The following is a 22,752-nucleotide window of genomic DNA, read 5'->3' on the forward strand; positions in this document are numbered from 1 at the left end:
TTGATCCTTCTTAAAATTGTTTTTCTTTTAAAGAGTAGATGTTTCTAATTATCAGAATTATATTAAGGTAATGAATAACTATATTGATTTTTCTATTCAGATAACATCAAATTAAGCAATTAATTTTAGGAAAAAACCCCCACTAACCTGGCATCATTTTTTTCATGAAATTTTCAATGCACTTTTATATATTACTTGTACTGTTACTGATTTAATGGATTTCTTACAGAAAAGATTTAAAAGTAATCATTACTTGCTTGAGAGGCTGTTTAAAATGAGATGGAAAATATCAGAGCAAAGTTTTCAAGCTCATTCTTAGCCTGATTTATGAAAATCTAATGCCAAAGTATTTTAATTTACTTGGCAGAAAATTATAGATGAAAACTACATTTCCATTTTACTAGCATACTATGCACTATACATAAGTCATGTTTTCACATTTTTAATATAAATTAGAATTTGAAACATAGTCACCACTTTATTTTATTGATACCTATAGTATGTGACAGTATATGTATATGCATATGTATTTGTATATATACATGTGCACACAGATATGTACATATCATAATACATATTTACATTGGTTGAGACTCAGTATAAATTTATCATTATCATATAGTATTGATTAAGCCTCTTGATATAGTCAACACTGACAGTCCTCTAAATGTGTTACTAAGCTTTAGCTATAGGCATACAGGATAAATGGTTATATTAGTTGGGCTCATTAACAAATAGTGGACTTTTCTTCATTTTTCTCCTTTGAATGTGAAATATTTATTGTAATTTTCATTGTGAGGCCACAATTCACAAAGTTATTTTTTTAAACTACAGATATCCTGAGTTTTAGTAATAAACACACATTTCAACATAACTGGTCATTATATGAATGCTTCTCAAGATTGTATTCAGGTACTCCTTATGAAGTGGAAAGTGAATTTGTAGCCCTAGAAATTGGAAAGTGACATCATATAAAGACATTCTACACTTGAATCTTGGGATCTGTCTTTAAAGCTCATGTGAATTCTGTATCTTTCTCTGTTTCACTGTATTTTCTTCCAAATAAAGCTGATACCACATAAAGATCTATCTGTTGCTTCAGCTGTTTGAGAAGCATGATTGTAAATGGAATCCCAAAAACCTTTAACTCAGAAGTACTATCTTGTGTGAAAATTTTGACTTATGTTATCCAATTCCATTTAGTCTTTTTTTTTAATTTTGATGGATGCAGTAGCTTTATTTTATTCATTTATTTTATGTGGTGCTGAGGTTTGAACCCAGGGCTTCACACATGCTAGGCAAGCACTGTACCACTGAGTCACAATCCTAGCCCCTCTATTTAGTCTTTATTGGAAAAAAAAGAGGCCTCTCGAGTGATGTTCTTTGCCATATTTTTTATTCCTTTATTCCATTTTATACCTATACTACTATTTATCAGTTTCTTCCATTTTATACCTATACTATTATTTATCAGTTTCTTCCATAGTATTATTATAGACCTTGTATCTTAAAAGTATACAAATATCTTTTCCTTTGGCAACAGTGTGGCAGTGAATATCCATGTGTATATGTATCCATTTTATATGTGCAAATATGTTTTTAGTTATTGCTGCATGAAAAAGCATATATATTTATAATTTGCCCATTTACTCTTGAAGGTTTATCAATTTATCCTCTATTATTTCCCCATAATCTCACCAACATTATGTTTTATGAAACTTTGAACTTTGCCAATTTAATGTTAAAATATATTTAATGATGTCACTCTACTTTTAATTTTCATTTCTCCCATACTGAGTAATATGGAGTATATTTATATGTTTAGGCAACATTCAGATTTCTTCTGTCACCTATAGATGATTGAACCAAGATTTGCAGTCAGGAAACTTGTATGTGTTGGATCCCAACACAGGAAAGAAAAAAAAGGAGGAATGAGTCAGGTACCTGACTTGATATAGATATGTGACAAAGACCCAAGAGTCTGCTAAGTTAAGAGTATAATACATTAAGCCCGGCATGGTGGTACATGCTATAATCCCAGTTACTGAGAAGGCTGAGGCAGGAGGATCACAAATTCAAGTCCAGCCTTGGCACTTTGGCAAGACCTTGTCTCAAAATAAAAATTAAAAAGGGGTGGGGGTGGAGCTCAATGGTAGGGCACCCTGGATTCAAGCCCCAGTACTGCAAACAAAATAAAACAAAAAGTATAATGCATTGAAAATCTAAAACAATAAACTTACAGCATCCAGATTAAGGAACTTGATAGTTCACATTATTTTCTTCTTCATAATTTATTTAGAGTATTCTATTCAGTATTATATTTTAAAATTGCATTTAAAATAATGTGGTTATTTTTCTATTGCTGCCATAGTATTATTATAGACCTTGTATCTTAAAAGTATACAAATTTATTATCTTTCAGTTCTGTAAAACAGAAATCCAACAATCTCACTGGGTTGAAATCAAAGTCTTATCAGGCTGTGTTCCTTTCTGGAAGTTCTAGAGGAAAATCTGTTTCCTTGCCTTTTTAGCTTTCAGAGGTCACCTGTATTCCTCAGATTGTGGTTCTCCTCCTCCATCTTCAAAGCCAGCAAGAGGAAGAGCTAGTGAATCCTTTACCTCCCTGACCACAGCTGGAAAGGGTTTACTGCCTTTACAGGATTCATGTGATTAGGTTGGACCCATCTGGATAATTGCCCCCTCTCAAAGTTGTTAACCTTAACCACATCTACAAAGTCCCTTTTGCTATGTAACATAGGATATTCTTAGACTCCAATGATTAGAACATGGACATCTTTGCAGAAAAGTCATGGCAGAGGATCACCAGGATACTGAAGGAGTCCAATTGAATACAGAGTATTAGACTAAAAATTGAAGATGATCCCAGAATGTATTGCCTGTGAGAGAATAAGAATGTTTATAAAGTGATTAGTGCAGTGAGTACATTATGAATTGTTCCTACTTCAAAGGGTAATGGTACAAATTACAGACACATAGTAGCTCAGAAGAGAAAGAAGCTTAGAGAAGTGAAAGGGGATGAAGCAGCATGACATTTTTATCTTGCAAAGAACAGAATTTGGGATCCAAGTTTCTCACTTTACATTAGATCAGCAGGTGGTTTGAATGTCAGAAAGTGCTTAACTTTGCCAAGAATTTTGCATTGTTTCTCTCACTAGTAAAAGAATTGGAGAATGGAGATGGAGGAGGGAAATGGAATATGAGCAATTTTCTGGCCTCTTTTTGTCAGACTGCACAATATATAGAGCCTGAGGAAGAAGAGGGGGACCTTTTGTAAAAGGAAGACAGCAAAGTAACTATAGCTTACAAGACCATCCTTTCTTTCTTTCTTGTTTTTTTTTTTTTTTTTTTTTTTAAGCCCCAGGAACATATGGAAAAGAAATCCACTCTGAAAGCAAAGCTCAGTCATCCGAAATGATAAGATTTTTCAGGCTTTCCCTGTAATCTTCCTTAAGTTTGTCTCTTTAAACACATTTAACTTGACCTTTGAGAAGTTGCTGATAAGCAGTTATGAAGCAGGAGTTGACTTAACAAACCCTCCCACCTTGCTTGTTGGGTGGTAGCTTCCAAGGCCACTGTCAATGCGTATCAGTGTGAACCTGATCCAGAAACTGCCAGGAAGAGGACAAAGTTTAGTCCGTGAGGAAATAGTTGGCTCCTGGTTATTTCATGCTGTTTGTCCAGACTTCAGCTTGGTGTAAGTAGTTTTTAAAATTTATTATAACATTATAATATAAAAAGGATTGTAAGAATAATTTCTGTGAGAGTAAATCAAGTTCCTGCTTGGCTCTTAATCTTGTGTACTAGACCTGCTGAAAGTTTCAGCATTGCACAAGTAGTTTTATTTTTAAAATGAAAAGGAAAGCCATGGAGTGTTTCAGCAAGTGTTCTGCTAAGGCAGGTCCTGCTAGCAGAAAATGATTTTTAATGTCTTGTCTTATGTTGAGTGAAGGTGTTTACAGTTAGAAAATAGAAAGGAGTGAATATATGTCTGTTGTCCAGAGATTGATTTCTTTGTAAATGCCGTTTGGCTTTCTCTCCACATCCCTTCCAGTTGCTTTTCCTTTAGGTTCATGCTATGAATTCGTGTTAGCAAATGTTACTCAGGGGTAATTAAACTGGAGGGTTTATGATCAAAGAAAGTAAATGAATGGGAACAAAGTAGAACTAAAAATGTTGTGACAAAATGTTAGGATCCTAGATTTCAGAGTAGCAGAATGTATTTTCAAAGAGGAAGAACTTTGTGAAATGGATGGAAGTGGGAATAGCCTAAGAAATTTCATGCAACTTTGGAAAAAAGTTTTTGTTTTTTTTGGTAAGATTTTGATATTTGTATTGATTTCCCAGATGAAATTCCCAGTATTTTAGTATGTAAAATAAGTTTCATGTGATAGTAGAGTTTCTGTGTTTCAGCTGCTCTCATTCTAATTTGCGATTAGGAGTCCAGGAACTGCACATTGTTTCACAAACATATTGACTTTATTGAGTGCAAATATGAGAATGTTAAGGTCATATTTGGTGTTGCAAAGACTAATGTTTTGTTTCCCTCTTACCATAAAATATTAAAAAGAAAAAAAAACTCCTGGTGCATGACAAATGACTTTGGATATGGAAATAAAGTTTGATGTAGTTAATATATAAAAGTTGTAAAAACTGGCTGTTAGCCAGTAACCTTTCAAAACAGTGGGAGAGTCCTAAAGAGAGAAACTGTTTATGTAGAAGTTCACTGAGTTTCCCCTTTCCTCTAATGTCAATTCAGATCTTAGGGACATGGAGTCTATTTCTCTAACCTGTTTCTCATTCCTGATGTATCATGTGGGTATAGAGACCATAGTATTGAGCTTCAGGAAGCCCAGGACACACTGTTCTAAGCAGGTATTAGGTCTGTAATGGAAATGAAATCCTTTGCACTCTGTTTAGGTTGCTGAATCTCAAATCTTGGTGATTCTAGGTTCCTGGGCTGATTAACTTCGCCAAGTCAATAACCTCTTCTGGGCCTGGTTACTTATTTAGTTGTTGGTTCACGAGGCAAGAATAGGGAGTGGGTAGAGGTGTCTTAGGAAAAGATGCATGAGCCACTTTTACCAAGGAAGCAGCTTTTTCCTGACTGGGTTTGAAATATTTTAGTCATTTACCTGGAAGACCATAGGTATATATTGGCTGAATCTTAACCATGCCTCTTTGGGAATTTTTTTAAGCGTCCAATGGCTGCCTATAACATCTAAACCATTGCTCATGCCCTACAAAGCCAATGAAAACTGGCTTCTGAGCATTTGTTTTACATCATTGTTTACCATTGTTTTCTTTACTCAGTTTGCTGTTTCTTGAACACATCTTGCCTTAGGGCTTTTGCTGTCTAGAAAGCTTTCCCCCCTCAGCCACCCTATTGTTTCAGAAATTCAGATATCTATTCACATACCTCCTCCCAGACTACCCTAGACAAAATAGCACCACTACACCTCTTCCACCACATCACTCCTTTTTTCCTTTTTTTAAAAATAGCTACTGGGCATTATTTAATTTATATTATAAATATTATAAAGTTTTGGGTGTATGATATATGTATCATATATTTATATATGTATCATTTATTTATATAAATGTGTGTATCGATACATATATTTTGGGGGATCTTTCCTTCTAAAATATAAGTTCCAAAGGGGCAGGAACTTTGTCTTGTTCAGTGCTATATTACCAGTGCCTAGCATAGTGTCTAGTTAATATGGAGTAAGCACTTGATAAATAGTTGAATGAATAGATTAGTGTTAATTGTTGTAATTAAAATATATTTCTAAGTATAGGAATTTTTGAATAAATGATACAGTCCTATGGTTCCAAGACTAAAATGTAGGTATACACTTAAAAATCTTCTCACCCCAGCCAGTCTCCTGTGCATTTAATTTCCATTCAGGGCCCCTAAACCATGCTATTATTTTTCCATGTATCCTTGTAAAACTTCTTAACATATATGCAAAAATTTATAAAAGTATAAATAGATTCTTAACCCCCCCTTTTTTACACATTATATTTTACATACTGTTCCAAATTTTTTTCACTTGTAACATATGTTTACTATCTTCTCCCATCAGTACATAGTGAGTGTTCTCATTTTTAAGTAGCTATATATATTCCATTGTAAGGATACACCATAATTTATATACCCTGTCACATAGCAGCGGGCATTTGGTATATACAGTGTCTTCCTATTATAAATAATGCTGAAGTTCATAGCCTTGTGTATATATCATTTCACACATGTGTACAGTGTATCTGTATGATTGAATTCCCCATGTAGAATTGCTGGATCAAACAGAATCAAAGATATTGCCTAATTGCTTTCCATAGGGATTATACCAATTTGTACTTTTCTAGTAACATAAAAGGGTACTGTTTCCCATATTTTGACCAATTGAGAGTGTTATCAGACTTGGAGTTTTGTCAATCTGATAGGTTAAAAACAGTTTTCAGCATAGCTCTTGGTTTTTTAGAATTTATAATGAAATTTGTGTTAAAGTTTTTTAAAAAATTATTTTTCATTAAGATTTGAAAACATGAAATTTACCATCTAAAACCATTTTTTTAAATAATTATTTTTTAGCTATATTTGGACACAATACCTTTATTTTATTTATTTACATGTGGTGCTAAGGATCAAACCCAGGGCCTTGTACATGCTAGGGAGCACTTTATCACTAAGCCACAACCTCAAGCCCTGAAAACCATTTTTAAGTGTACAGTTCAGTAGTGTTAAGTGGATTCACACTGTTGTGCAAAAGAACTCCAGAACTTTTCTATAATGCAAAACTGAAACATACAATTCCACTAAATAAAACTTCCTATTTCCTCTGCCTCCCAGTCCCTGATGACTACCATTACTTTAGTACCCACTGAACCTTTCTGAGCCTCATATTCTAACTGTTGTGTTAGTTGTCTTTCTGTTACTATTACAAAATACCTTTATAACCAACTTACAAAGTGGAAATGTTTTGTTTTGACTTACAATATTGGAAGTGTTAGTTCATGCATAGGCAAATCTATTACCTGGGGGAGTAGGGATAGCACATCATGGTGGGAGCGCATGGCATAGCAGTAGTCTTCCCCTCATGGATGCTTGTGAAATACAGAGGAAGAAACCAGGGTCCCCCAGTTCCCTCTGTGGCATGCCCTCAGTGCCCAGAAGACCTTCTACTAGGCCCCACCTCTTCCCAGTTGCACCAAGATAACTTAAATCTTTAGCTTTTGGCCCCCCAGGGACATTTAAGATCCAAATTGTAGCATCTGTTAATTAGAAATAACACTGGTTTGTTATAAAGATTAAATGAGGTAATGTATATTAAATGCTTAGTACAGGGCTAGTACAACAAGGCAAAAATAAATAAATAAAAGGCCTAAATTTCAGAAATGAAGTAAAATTGTCATTATTCATACATGATGTGACTGTGTACATAGGAAAACCCTGTAGAATCTATTTTTTAAAATTACTTGAATTAATTAATGAATTTAGCAAGGCCACAGGTTATAGTCAATATTATCCTTAGAAATATTTTGAACAGCTGAAGTTAGAAAATAAGTGAAAATATCACCATTAAAAATATCAACTACATAGAAATTAGACCTTAAAAAAGAGCACAGAAAATCTACACTGAAGACTGCAAAATATTCTAAGAAAAATTTGAGAAGCCCAAAATAAAAAGTGTAATATATATACCATGATTATGGATTATAAAATTCAAAGTTGGCTGGTCACGTTGGCATATACCTGTAATCCCAGCAGTTTAGGAGGATGAGGCAGGAGGATTGCCTTAGCAAGTTTGAAGATAGTATCAGCAACTTAGTGAGGCCTTGTCTCAAAATAAAAAAGGACTGGCAATGTAACTCGGTAGTAAAGCAACCCTGAGCTCAATCCCTAGTACCAAAACAAACAAAACCTCAAAAAACCCCAGACCTCAATGTTATTAAGATGTCAGTTCTCTCTATATGTAGATACAGTGCAATCCCTATTAAAATTCTAGTAGATGTTGAAATCAACAAGCTGATTCTAAAATAATCTTGAAAAGGAACAACAAGGTGGAATACCTGATTTCAGAACTTAAATATAAAGCTTCAAAAAGCTCATGTATTGCTATATATGGTCATATGTATCAGTGGAATAGAATAGTGTAACCAGAAATAGACATATACATATAAGGGTAATTGATTTTTTTTTGGTGGTGGGGGGGGGTTCCAGGAATTGAACACAGAGGTACTTGGCCACTGAGCCACATTTCCAGCCCTATTTTGTATTTTATTTAGAGACAGGTTTCACTGTGTTGCTCAGCATCTTGCTTTTGCTGAGGCTGGCTTTGAACTCGTGATCCTCCTGCCTCAGCCTCCTGAGCCACTGGGATTACAGGCATACGCCACCACACCAAGCTAGGTTAATTGATTTTTGACAAGGTGGTAAGTCCATTTAATGTGAAAAGGGTAGTCTTTTTAACATGTTGCTAAAATATGAATTTTCTTATGAAGGAGAAAAGGACTCCTTACACAAAAATAAATAGACATAGATCATAGAGCCAACCATAGAACTCAGAATCAGAAAGCTAGGGGAAAGAAATAAAGTATTTCTGCAATTTTGAGTTATGCAAAAATTTCTTAAACAGGACATTAAAAGCACTAACTATAAAAGTAAATAGAATTTAATGAGCTTATGCACATATTGCAAGACTTTCCAGAACCTTTAACATGTTAATGTTTCTAATGAGAAGGTCATGTCACATTTCCCAAAATATTTGGTCACAGAATCCTTTAAAAAAAAAAATCAGGAGTATTGAGCTAAACTGCAGAAGTGAACAGAATATACTTGGAGAAGTATTGCTTTGGCTCTTTCCTGAAAACATACTATTTTGGGGAGTTGTATTAAGTAATTATCAGTTTCTTCCTTTTGGGGGCAAATTAATGTAATTGGGTTCATTTCCTTTCAACAAGTAAAGAAAACCCTTTAGCCCAAAAAAACTGTGATTATTCTCCATTCCATATTCACTGGTCAGCCAGTCAACTGTTGCAGGTGTGATTATTGGTAGGATTCTTGGCCATTGTATCATTAGACTAGAATTTTCATAATAAGAGAAGGGGAAAAGTGACTGAGAGTACAAAGCATTTGTATGTCCCCTGCTATTTCTTCCATATACAAAGCATTTGTATTTCCCCTGCTATTTCTTCCATATACTTGTTAAGCCAACTTTGCCCTGCTCTCTTTTTGCCTATTGGTCTTCAGGTTGTTAACCCTTTGCTTTTCTGATTGCTCAACTCCTGTAGCTCCAGTTCCTAATTGGTTGAAGGCCTTTAGACTGACAGTCTTTATTCCTTCTTGGTTTCGGTGGCATGCCTGGTCTCTGACTCATACTTCACTGACCTAATCATTACCCTCTACTTGCTGTTGTTGCCCATGAACTAAATTTTTATGGAATCTGAGTTGTTACAAAAGAAGTAAGAAAGGAACCAAAGAAAAAGTAGAAGGACCAACATTTTCTTCTATTAGATGCAGAGTCTCTGGTCTACCATTTGACCCAGCTATTCCTCTTCTTGGTCTATACCCAAAGGACCTAAAAACAGCATACTACAGGGACACAGCCACATCAATGTTTATAGCAGCACAATTCACAATAGCTAGACTGTGGAGCCAACCTAGATGCCCTTCAGTGGATGAATGGATAAAAAAAACTTGGCATTTATACACAATGGAATATTACTCAGCACTAAAAAATAACAAGATCATGACATTTGTAGGGAAATGGATGGCATTAGAACAGATTATGCTAAGTGAAGTTATCCAATCCCAAAAAAACAAATACTGAATGTCTTCTCTGATATAAGGGGAGTGACTCAAAATGGGGTAGGGAGGAAGAGCATGGGAAGAAGATTACCTCTAGATAGGGAAGAGAGGTAGGAGAGAAAGGGAGGGAGAAGGGGAATTGCATGGATGGTGGAAGGAGACCCTCATCGTTATACAAAATACTATGAAGATGTGAGAGAATAAAAAAGAATAGCGTTACCTTAGATTAGGTAGAGAGAAGTGATGGGAGGGAAGGGGAGGGGATAGGGGGATAGGAAAGATAGTAGAATGAAGCAGACATCATTATTACTAAGTGTATATATGTGACTGTATGACCAATATGATTCTGCAACCTGTACACTCAGAAAAATGAGAAATTATATCCCATCTGATTCAAATGTATGATATGTCAAGGTCATTGTACTGTCATGTGTAACTAATTAAAACAAATAAAAAATTAAAAAAAAAGAAAAAGAAAAAGTAGAAGGAAACCTGAAGCCTCATCCTGTTCAGAAAAAGAGATGTTTGAAAGAAATTAAAATGGAATGTAATGCAAGAAGGAATGTAAAAAGAAAAGAAGGTTTAAGGAAGTGTCCTAATAATATCTGAGTTGTATTTAAAACTTGAACTATTCTAATAGATACTAGTTTCTCCTAAATGTGGAAAGCTAATAACTAATGTCATCTATGCCATTTGAATAGAGCTTACTAGAGAGTATACATGACTAGAAAATAAGACTTTAATTTTAGATCTGCCACTAGTTTGCTTTTTATAGTAAAATATAGTCTTTAAAAGAAAAAATTACTGTTTTCCCCCCTTACTGCAAAAAATAGGTGTGTTTATGTATATGTGTATGTGTACACACACACCAGGCTCTGTTCTAGATACTTTCTCATATGTTGTCTTATTTAATCATCTGTGTCCCAGATTCCTCCAAAACCTCATAATGCCTTCACAGAACAACCAATGTGACTATAACCAGATAACGTACTACTTTGATCATTGCTCTATAATTTAAAGAATAAATCTTGAATGCCGTGTTATGAAATGTGTATCAGTGGTTTCCTTAGCAAAATGATGAGATCAATCCTATTAAAATTCATTTCAAAAACATTTGCAATACAAACTGAGCAGAACAACTTACACAGGATGTTTCACAGACATCAAAGACAATTATGGAACACCTGGAAAGTATAGACCAACCTTTTTTTCTACTTCTCAGTAAATGCAACACAAAGTAAATATACCCTGCATAGTACTTTATGACATACTTCATCAAAGAAAAATGGGCAGGAAAAATACTTAGGCAAATAAGTAGAGGCAAGATGGCCACAAAGGTGATAAGAATTTCACATTAGAACTTGAAAACCAAATTTTGACCTATATTAGGATAAGAGTTAGAAGAATGAGAAATACTATAGGAGGGCATATAGAGGTTCTCAGGGGTCAAATGGTAAGATTCTTGTATAACTCTAATACTTATTAACGTGGATCTGAGAGCTGAGAGAAAAGTTGGTCTCTTTTTTTAGCAATCCAATTCTTTATTAAATCCAATTGGAAAATTTAAGAACCACTGGAACCTACCTCTAGGCCCTCTTCCCCTTGACCTTTCAGCTTTCAGAACTTAATAATATGGTGGGAATAGGGAAGCACAATAGCTTCTAGGTATGTAGGAAGCTTTCCTCACTCAAGTTCCCTAAAATAACCAAGGAATCACAACTAGGGAACAAATTCATCAAAGAAAGACCATAAACAGTTACTAATTGAAAAATTGGAAAAAGGCTGTCTGTATAATCCATTATCCAGAATATGATTAGATAATAAGGGAACAGACATGTGAAACATGTAGCTTATATGGCTCCTTTGAGAAGCTGCAAAATAATAATAATAATTTTTCTAGAACTTTTTCCAGCTGAAAGGTTCAAGAATAAAGTATCAAATAGCATGCTTAAGAAATATTAAAAATGTGGGACTGGAGGTATAGCTCAATGGTAGAATTCACACATAGCATTTGTGAAGCCTCAGTTTCAATTTCTAGTATCAAAAACACAAAAGATAAAGAAATACAAAAGAATGCATTAGAAGCAATAAGTAGCAAATTGGAAATCACCAACATGTAGTTGGATATTAAAAGATCAGAAAAACATGATGAAAACCTTACAACTCATTACAGATGTTACTCTCATTCAGTAGCATTCCCCTTATTCCTATGAAGTGAATTTTTCACTTTTGATATTTATTATTAATAACATTTTTTCTTGATTCTTTTTTATACTTTAAATCTCTGTAGTCAAATTTCCCATTTCTTCATGCTTCCCTTTTCTACTAGACGCTTTAACAGAGGGAGTTATTATGGTGGTTATTATAAGAATCCAAATATAATTTAAAACTCTTAGAACTGTACACCAAAAACTGTCAGTTTTATTGTGTTAATTTACAAAAAAAAATCTTTCAAAACATTCTGTTTCAAAAAATAACAAGGTATAAAAGGGTTATAAGCATATAATAAGTAAACTATATGTAACAACAGCACAAAAGGCAGAAATGAAATGGTATAATATATATGAGATAGATATAAATTTATACTGTTGTCTTTGGAACAGTGGTTCTCAACATGTGTTCTGCAGACTAGCAGCATCAATATTGTCTGAGATCTTGTTAGAGATGAAATTTTGGGGCTGTACCCCAGACCTGCCTGAATCAGAAACTCTGGGGTTATAGCATAGTAACCTGTTTTGTGATCTTGATGCTTGGTAAAATTTAAGAATCACTGCTTTAGAGTAGGAGTTGGAAGCTTTTTGTACAGACAGCCACTATTAGTAAATATTAGTAAATATGGTCTTTGTACCAACTGCTTCACTCTGCTATGGTGGTACAGAAGCAGCCATGGACAATCTGTAAATGTGTAAGAGGGGCTGTATTCTAATAAAGTGTCATTTAGAAAAACAAGTAACCCACGAGCTATATAGTTTGCCTACTTTTGCTTCAGAGCAAACACACACACACACACACACACACACAACTGAAATGATAAAAAGAAAATGAAATATTAAAAAATACAGATAATTCTCACTTTGCAATTGCATGGGACAGCAGAGATGATCATGTAAGCAGAAACTGTGCAAAACACTTTTAATAATCAAAACATTTTTGGTGAAGGATGTGGGAAGGTATTTTATTGACTGGAGAGATACTCCAGGGAAATTTCTAGTGGCAATAGAAATGTTCTATCGTTTTAGGTGGTGGTTACATGAGTGTATAGAATTGTCAACCTTATTTTACCGAGCACTGAAGATCATTCATTTCATGTAGGTAAATTATATATCAATTCAAGATTTTTTTAAGTACAAAATAAGGGTCAGGAATCAAATTTGCAGTTCACATTCAGTGACATTTTTATTACAAATAAAACTTGAAATAAATTATGCTATACCCTCCAAAATTCAAGGAAGAGGTGACAAGGCACTCTAGGGAAAAATAATAGCTAGGTCATGTACCTTCGTAGGTTGGGAGAAGGAACATTTCACTTTGATTAGAGCCTAGAGTAACTATTAGGGGAATGAGTATTAGATGAGGACAGACAAGTTGGTGGGGTCACATCAGGAATGGTTTTATGTGCCAAGTTAAGGAGTTTGTAATTTATCCTGTGGATAATGTTTTAGGGCTTAAATTTATGTCCTCATTTTAAAGGATACCACTCATTGGATTTAGAACTCACCCTATGCATTATGACCTTTAATTAGCTGAACTAATAACATCTACAAAGACCCTATTGGCAAATAAGTTCCTCAGCTTTTTCTCATTGTGATAAAATACCTTAGATAATCAACTTAATAAGAGAAAAAGTTTATTTGGTCTCATGATATCAGAGGTTTCAATATATGGGTTGCTGCATTGCTTTGGGCCTGTGGTAGCACAACACATCATGGCAGAAGCATATGATAGAGCAGCCAGGATGTGAACGAGAGAGAAGATGGGCCAAGGTCCCAAGATCTCCTTCAAAAGCATACCCCTTCTACCAAAGATTCCACCACCTCCCACTTTATACTATAGGCTGAGAACCATGCCTGCCACCAAGGGCCTTTGCCTTGGGGACATTTAGGATGCAAATCACAGCAGTCACATTCTGAGGTTCTAAGAAGTTCTGAGTAGATATAATTTATTCAGCTCACAACAATATTCAATAGTGTCCCCCCTAAAACTAATGTCCATCAGAACCTCAGAATGTGACTTTATCTGGAAATAGGGTCTTTGCAGATGTAATTAGTTAATATAATGTCAGACTGAGTAGGATGGACCCTAAATCCAATAAGAAGTATACTTATCAGAAGAGGAGAGGACACAGAGATACAGACAGGGAAGAAGGCCATGTGAAGACAAAGGTAGAGATTGAAGTGAAATAGCCACAAGCCAGGACCACCAGCAATTTCTAGGATCATCAGAAGCTAGAATGAGCTGAGCAAGGCCTTCAGGGAGAGCCTGGGCCTACTAGCTCCTTGATTTGGGACTTATAGCCTCAGGAACTGTGAAAGAAAAAAAAAGGAATTCTGTTGTTTTAAGCCAACTGGTTTGTAGTAATTTATTATACCATCCTTAGGGGGGAAATGTATTGTTTAATACATATTCTATTTACTGTATTAAGCCCATAGTGTGGTGATTTTAATATATATAGTTTTTTATTTCTCCCTTCAGAAGGTAGAGCCTAATTTCTCTTCTTTTGAGTATAGGCTGGACCTAATGATTAGTTTCTAATGAATAGAATAATGAAGAAGTGAATTCATACAGCTTTGCACACCAAGTCAGGATTGGCTAACTATGTTCCACAGGCTGGCTACTAGTTTTATAATAGTTTTATTGGAACCTGTCATGCCTATTCGTTTCAGTATTGTATGTGACTATTTTACAGTACAACAACCTAGGTGAGTAGCTATGCTACAGTCTATATAGAATGTGAGCCTAAAATAATTACTATCTGTCCGTTTAAGAAAAAGTTTGTCAGCCCTGAACTACGTTATAAAAAGCATTTCTGGTTTTTGCCTGCTATTGATAACTTACTCTCAGGAAGTTCACTGCCTTGTCATGAGGACATTGTGGAAAGACTCATGTGACAAGGAACCAAGGCCTCCTGCAAACAACCACGTGAATGGACAGTCTTGGAAGTCTTCCTCTAGCCCCAGTCAAGTCTTCAGTTGGCTGTATCCCTGATCAATAAGCTTGATGTAACATCTGAGAAATCCTGAGCCAGAACCACCCACCCAGATTCCTGACCCTCAGAAACTGTGAAATAAGAAATGTCTGTTGTTTTAAGCTGCTGAGTGTTGGGGCAGTTGGTTATGCTCAACATACAACAAATATACTCATTCTCCCCTTCTACAGTTTTCCATGCTGTCTGTGAGCTTCTGTATGTGTCTTACCCATGCCACAAACTTTTGCTATTTTAAAAACATACTGGGAAATGGAATCTTTATATAAGATATAAACTCCAGGGTGACATAGACAAGATTTTTAGGAAACAGTGTTTGGAAGGTAGGGGCAATGTCTATATTTTTTAAAGTAATTCCTCTTACTATCTAATACAACATTATGTATGTTGATTGCTACTGATTTTAAGTTTATAACCCAGGCTTATTTGAGTCATCGGGCAGGATGTTTACTCTGTTACTCACTATTATTTATATAAAAAGGAGTAGTAGAGTATGCTATTATAATCTTTATTAGGTGTGCCTTAAGAGATTTAGATGCTTTCTGTAAACGTAAACCAAGTAGTCTCTAGTTGGGATGGTATCAAGTTCTGTGGGTATATCAGTTTTCTATTATTACATAATAGTATTATCACAAAGTTAGTGGCTTAAAACAACACACATTTATTACTTTGGTTATTGGGCATGGCCTATCTGTATCTTCTGCTTAGGGTCTAACATAAAGGCATTGACTCAACTAGAGAACTCATAGTTGGTAACAGTGTTCACTGCCAGTGGTTGTGGATTGTGGTTGTCAGACTGAGAGCTTTTGTTTTTATTTTTTCGTTCTTGTTGTCTGGAGTCTTCCCTGAGCTCAGAGTCCACTTTTACTTCCCTGGACCGGCCACGTGCTTCTTTATAGATAGCATGCGAGAGAGAAACTCCAGACAGGTGCTGCAGATGTATATAACATTGTGACATAATGATGTGAATGTAATCATGTACATCCCAGCACCATCACTGTGTTCTGTTGATTACAGGAGCAAGTCCTTCTCACACTCAAGGGGAAAGGATCACACCAGCATATGAACAGGGGGAATTAAGAATATGCCTGCCATGTGGACTTGAAAATCATATAAATCCTGCTTGCAGGATGAATTTAATACCTTACTGAAGATGGTTTCTGTACCTAAAAATTCAGTGTGTACATTCTCTTTTATTCAACCCCCTCTGTGCTACAAATGGATGACTCCCAGCAGGATGTTTTTTAATGAGTAGGAATGGGATAATAAAAAGCTAGGGGTTAAATTATATACCTAACCCCCAAACACAGCTTTAAACTGAAATGTACTATAGCTAGAAACAGCTTGGCATGCAGCTGGTTAGACTGGCCTAAGCAAAGACTTTCTACATGTAAGGATTCCAAGGTGCTGTTGTCAGTAGCATACAGGGAACATTTTTTTTTTCAAAGTCAAAGATACAGTGTAAAAAGCTCTGTTTTGTTTGTTTGTTTTTTTGAGTAAATGGGATAGATCCCACATTTACCCTAATGTGTACGTTCATTCACTTGTTTCATAATTGATACTGAATGCACCCCACGTGCAAGGCCTTTGCTAGGTGCTATTGTCTTTTGTGTATTCATAGTGGGAAAGAGTGCCACCATCCACTGCTATCCCTGCTGTGGGTGTGGGAAGGGGAGCAAAGGTATATTTGTCTAGTATTTAGTGTTTTTAACATATAGTGTTTTTCAAAAAGTTTGGTGGAAAAAGGACCAGAGAGTGAGTAGACAAGTTAGAAAGAAATTTTGAAAAAGAGAGACATAGCCAGGTACCATGGTGCACACATACAATCCTGGCAACTCAGGAGAAGTCTGAGACCAGCCTGGACAACTTAGTGAAATCCTTCTCAAAAGAAAAAGGGCTGGGAATGTAATGCACCCCTGAACTCCATCCCAGAATCCACCGCCCATACAGACATACATGTGCCTTCTAGGCAAAGGAGAAGCCTAAACAATTAGTGACTGAAAATATGACATACTGATATGTGCCAGAATAATCTGTTATGTACTAGGTGCTCAGTTACATTAGTTGTCTTTCTGCTCTCTTTGTACAATCTCTCCTCTCCCTACCCACCATTGTCTAGGCTGACCTTAAACTCATGGACTCAAGTAATCTCCCCACCTCACTCTTTTTTCTTAAACATGTATTATACTATTCTACTATGTGCCATACATAGCAATGCCATAGTATCATAGTAACCAAACTGAATACATCCCTCACCTGTTTCTCCTATGCCCCATTCAACTTGGAAACATGGTCATCCATTCAATTTCTTCCTCCAGACTCACATTCTTCACCCCTATCAACCTCTGGCTCCTCCTCTAACTGTGCCCAACACACCTGCCTAATCCTGATTTTGGCTACCATATTGATCGCTTTGTATCCACTGTAGGGTCCTCATGCTGATTGGTGGCCTTGAATGCTTTTTCCACAGTGGTTATTCAAACCCCTGCTGCTTCCCATAATCCCAATTCTATCCTTTCCTTTTGCCAGGTAACCATGCCTCCTCTAATATTATTGAAAATGGGATTTCTCAGCTTCCTTTTAACACACATAGACCTTCTGTCAAGGCTTTTTGTCCCAAACTCTTCCCCTCTCTTCAAATCTTATTCTAACCATGACCGTCACATTCTCTACTATGGCCAGGCTATCTTCCTTAAGTTTGTTTTTGTTTTACCTTATATACTTATCATTTATTTATGGGAAGAACACTCAAAATTCTATTCTTAGGAATTTTCAAGTATACATTATATTGTATTTTGACACCATGTTGTACAACAACTCTCCTGAATTTATTCCTACTAACTTAAATTTTGTGTCTTTTGACCAACATCTTTCCAGTTTTCTCATAGAAAAATTTTTAAAAAGTTATAATAGCAGTGGATATTTATTACCTTAGCAACATTCCACACTTTTCCCAAAAGTAAATACATTTGTGCATTATAGATAATTTAGAAATTTAGATTAAAAGGGTAGAAAATAAAATCACATTGTCCCTACATTTAGAGATAACCAAAAATAATATATATGTTCCTCTAGATATATATATGTATGTGTGTCTGTCAGATCACATGATACCTCTTACTATGTTACCTTTCCTTTTTTAACACTTCATCATGAATATTTTTGCCTATATTTGTATATGTAATATAGATAAATACACACACCATATACCCATACATATACAGGTGCTGGTGATTGAATCCAGGTCCACACTCATGCTAGGGAAGTACGCTATCACTGAGTTACATCCCTAGCCTTTTAGTATATCCTACAGAGAGGTTTAAAATATTCTGTCATACAGTTTACTATAATTTATTTAACAAATTTAACAAATTCTCAATTTTGAGTGCATAATATTATTTCCAGTTATTTTTATTTTAAACAATTATGTGATGAAATCTTTACAGCTAGATCCCCCCCCTCTTTTATTTTCCAAATTCCTGATTATTCATTTAAAATAAATTCCTTAAAGTTGAATTTTGGGTCAAAAGGTATTTTCACTCATAAAATGTTTTTAAGTTTTCATTTTAAAAGATAGTTATATTTTTAAGCCTGTTGATATCTGTTGCCAAATTGTACTTCAAAAAGTCTTAATTATTTAACCATCATCAGTGTATAAGTTCCTATTTTGCTACACCATTTCCAAAGCATATGAACAAAACGAACAGAAGATCTTAGCCACTTGGCAGAGATGCTGGTATCTTATTTTGTTTTCATTTAATGCTTATATTGTGTTTTTTGTATTAGTCATTGATTACATCATTTTGTGTATGAACTGCCTCATGAGTCTTTTCCTGTTCTTCCTTATTAGTATGTTTGTCTACCTTTATAATTCTTGAACTCACAGTTGTTCAAATTATTAAGTATATATGTTATCATATATATAAATTATTAAGTGTACATATATAGGCATATATTTATTTATTTATTTATTTTGATGTGCTGGAGATTGAACCCAGGGCCTCACACATGCTAGGCAAGAGCTTTTCTACTGAGCTACATCCCCAGCCCCTGTATTTTCCTTTCTAATAACTTTGAATAGAGTTTTTCTCAGTGCAAAGGAAGCTTGTTTTGCATATAAAATAGATTAGAGATTATTTATGTGTGTGTGTATGTGTGTATCTGTAGCCACTTAATGCTATTCTGTGTAGCTTACTCTATTTCCTTATACATTGCTTTATTAATTATCATTCAGGATTGTGGAATAATTAGTAGTTGAATTAAAGAGAAAATATGACAATTATCTCAGTCTGCATACTTAACTTATATTCTTTAATTATCAGTGTATTGCATTTTATTTTTTTAATTTTTATGTTTTATTTTTTTCAGTTTATTATAATAATACATACTAGTGGAATTCAGTATTCCATATTTGCCCATGCACATAACATAACTTGATCAATTTCACTTCCTAATATCTTTTCTTTCCCTCTCCTCTTCCCTCCTCCTCATCTGCTTGCTTTACTGATCTCCCTTCCATTAGTATTATTGGTTATTATTATTATTATTATTATTATTATTATTATTATTATTAATCAGTGCATTATAATTTTATATGTAAGTGGGATTCATGTATATTTATACATGGACATAGCATAATTTGGTAGATATCATTCCCCAGTTCTTCCCCATATTCTCCCTTCCTCCTTATCTCTTGATTTTCTTCTTCTATTCTATTGGTCTCCATTCTATTTTTATGAGGTCCTTCTCTCTCTACCTTCCACATATGAGGGGTAACATTTGACCTTTGACTTTCTGAGTCTTATTTTACCCAGCATAATAGTCTTCAGTTCCATTCATTTACTTGCAAATGACATAATTTCATTCTTTTTTGTCTGAGTAAACTCAATTGTGTGTGTGTGTGTGGGGGGGGCATTTTCTTTATTCATTTTTTGGTTTTGTTTTTGGTACTGGGTATTGAACCCAGAGGTACTTTACCACTGAGCTACATCCCCAGCACATCCCCTTTTTCTAAATTTTGAGACAGGGTCTCATAAATTGCTTAGGGCCTTGCTAAGTTGCTGAGGCTGACCTCTAACTTGGAATTCTCCTGCCTCAGTCTCTCAAGTCGCCAGAATTAAGGTGTCCACCCTCATACCTGGGTTTACCACATTTTCTTTAACTATTCATTGGTTGAATGGCACCTGGGCTGGTTCTATGACTTAGTTATTGTGAATTGCACTATTATAAACTTTGGTATGCATGTGTCACTATAGTATGCTGATTTTAGATCTTTTGGATGAATATCAGGGAGTAGGAGAGCTGGGTCATACGGTAGTTCCATTTCTAATTTTTTGAGAAATCTCCAGTTTGCTTTCCAAAGTGGTTTACTCATGTGTAGCCTACCTATGGCAAATTATAATTATACCATACCCCCCCACACACATCCTTGCCAACTATTTTTGCTATTTATATTCTTGATGATTGCAATTATAACTTATTTTCAAGCATATTTCTCCTATTTGCAGTAGTGGCAGCAGTAGAAGCATTCTTTTCATTTAATTAAAAATGTAATGAGACATTAATAGGGGGAAAAAGTAGAGGAACTTGTCCTACATGTGAAGAGCTTGTGATGGAAGCTACTCTAGAAATGTAAATTTATCATGAAATTTGTGACTATTTCACAGCCCAGCTAATAGTAAGCGCCAACAAATACTATCCTGGGAAAAATGCATTTTATTTTTTAAATGTTGTAATGTTTAGTAATTATATTTTACTGGTTTTTTTTTTTTGGTGTTACTTTTCCCTCCTGCCTCCTTTTATGTTTATTTATAGTGAAAACCACTTCAAGACACCAGTCTACCAGTCTCATTTCTGGAGGAGTGTCCTTTTGAAGATGACAATTTAATATAGAGCTTTGAGTAATTTAACAGACTAAAAATACATGCTAAGAAAATGTGGCCCATTTAGGTTACTGCTTCCAATATGAATAGTTTTCAGTGGGGCTTCATTTTGCTAATTAAAAATTCAGGCCCAATATATCTCACAGAGTATTATAGACGTCTCTAGATTCTAGCATTCCCCCTGGAGTTAGATAGATAGTGTCTTTAATTTATTCAGGACAGGAATAAGCAATACTACCACAGGGGCCTGGGAACATCCCTACTTTTATTTCCAAACTATACTGCCAGATGGATATTGTGTTCCATAGGCTCATGTTGGTGGCTGTAAGGATGGTTATGAGGTTTTTTGTTTTTTTTTTTTTTTGTAATGTTTGTGTGTATTTTATTTATTTATTTATTTTTTGTAATTTATATGGTATAGAATCTAAAAATTTGCATCTTAATGTAGACATTTTAACATCAATGCATTCCAGATATTCATTCCTGCCCTTGCCTCTGCTAAGTTTCATTCACATCTTTCCCTTCAAAACACTCTCTGTCTGTATGCATATATTTATCATTATATGGTTATGGGTTTTGAAGGTGAAAAAAATGAATACTTAATACTTACAACTTGGGCCAGTTGAAAGCTAAGGGTGCTATTATGATTGCAGAGAGACCAGATTGTTCTGAACCAGTGGCAACAAGGGGCCTTATAAGAAAAATATGCAAGCAGTGACTTTTACTTATACCCTTTATTAAGACTACCTCAGAATGAAAGAACAGATTAGAATTTAACAAAATAAAGACGGTCTAGAGTAGTTTAGTTTTTCCTATTCCAAAGTGCAGTGTTTGTGGGTAAAGGATTCTTTCACACATAATTTCATCCACCCTGAATTCTATATGTGAAGATATGTTTAGAAAGGGAAGTTTCCAGTTCTAGTCTGATGTATCTTCAGGTCAGGCACCATGTATTTATTTATCACCTGATCTCAGCTCAGTGTCTACACATGCTGAGTACTCAGAAAAGTATGGAATAAATGAAGTTAACTTCCTCATATTGCTCCTTTTTTTAAAAAAAAAATTGTTCTAATTATACCTGACAGTAGAATGCATTTTGACACATTGTACACAAATGGAGCACAACTTCTCCTTCCTTTGTATGTACATGGTGCTGAGTGACACTGGTAGTGTAATCCTACATGTTTATAGGGTAATAATGTCTATCTCATCCCACCACCCTTCCCATCCCCACACCCCCTCCCCTCCTCTACATAATCCAAAGTTGCTTCATTCTTCCCTACCCCCCCCACCCTACCCCATTATGGATCAGCTCCACTTATCAGCTCCACTTTGATTTTTTGGGTTTGGCTTATTTCACTTAGCATGATAGTCTCCAGCTCCATCCATTTACCTGAAAATACCATAAATTCAAGGCTGAGTAATATTCCATTGTATACATGTACCACATTTTCTTTATTCATTTATCTGTTGAGGGGCATCTAGGTTGGTTCTATAGTTTAACTATTGTGAATTAAGCTGTTATAAACACATCACTATAGAATGCTAATTTTTAAGTTTTTGGGAGTGAGATAGCTGGGTCAAATGGTGGTTCCATTCCAAGTTTTCTGAGGAATCTCCATACTGCTTTCCATAGTGGTTGCACCAATTTGCAGTCCCACCAGCAATGTCATACTGATTCCTTATTCTTGTTCTTTCCTTTCATGTCTCCCTAAAACTGCCCCTTTCTTCACATGCTTTTAGCAGACTGTGTGTATACAATGAAGTATTCATGATTCTTCCTCCTAAGCAAAAGCCCGGCTTAAAAGAGAGATCTGGTAGAAAATGGTTATTGC

The 22,752-nt window shown here is 35.1% G+C and overlaps 1 protein-coding gene across 6 annotated transcripts in view; it reads left to right on the top strand.

Moving 5' to 3' along the window:
* The window catches only part of Map3k13 (mitogen-activated protein kinase kinase kinase 13), a 168,701-nt gene that overhangs the window by 32,352 nt on the left and 113,597 nt on the right, over positions 1-22,752 (top strand). Inside the window, exon 1 of one of the 6 annotated variants that reach the window (XM_078043815.1) lies at positions 3,563-3,715. The exons of 4 other annotated variants lie outside the window; for them this stretch is intronic. The gene's annotated coding sequence lies outside the window, so the exon portion shown is untranslated. Of the gene's footprint in view, positions 1-3,562; positions 3,716-22,752 lie in introns of those variants that run through there. One more of the 6 variants, XM_078043817.1, reaches the window with a different exon arrangement.

The sequence above is a fragment of the Ictidomys tridecemlineatus genome, chromosome 3, assembly GCF_052094955.1.
Source record: "Ictidomys tridecemlineatus isolate mIctTri1 chromosome 3, mIctTri1.hap1, whole genome shotgun sequence".
NCBI classification, from domain to species: Eukaryota; Metazoa; Chordata; class Mammalia; order Rodentia; family Sciuridae; genus Ictidomys; species Ictidomys tridecemlineatus.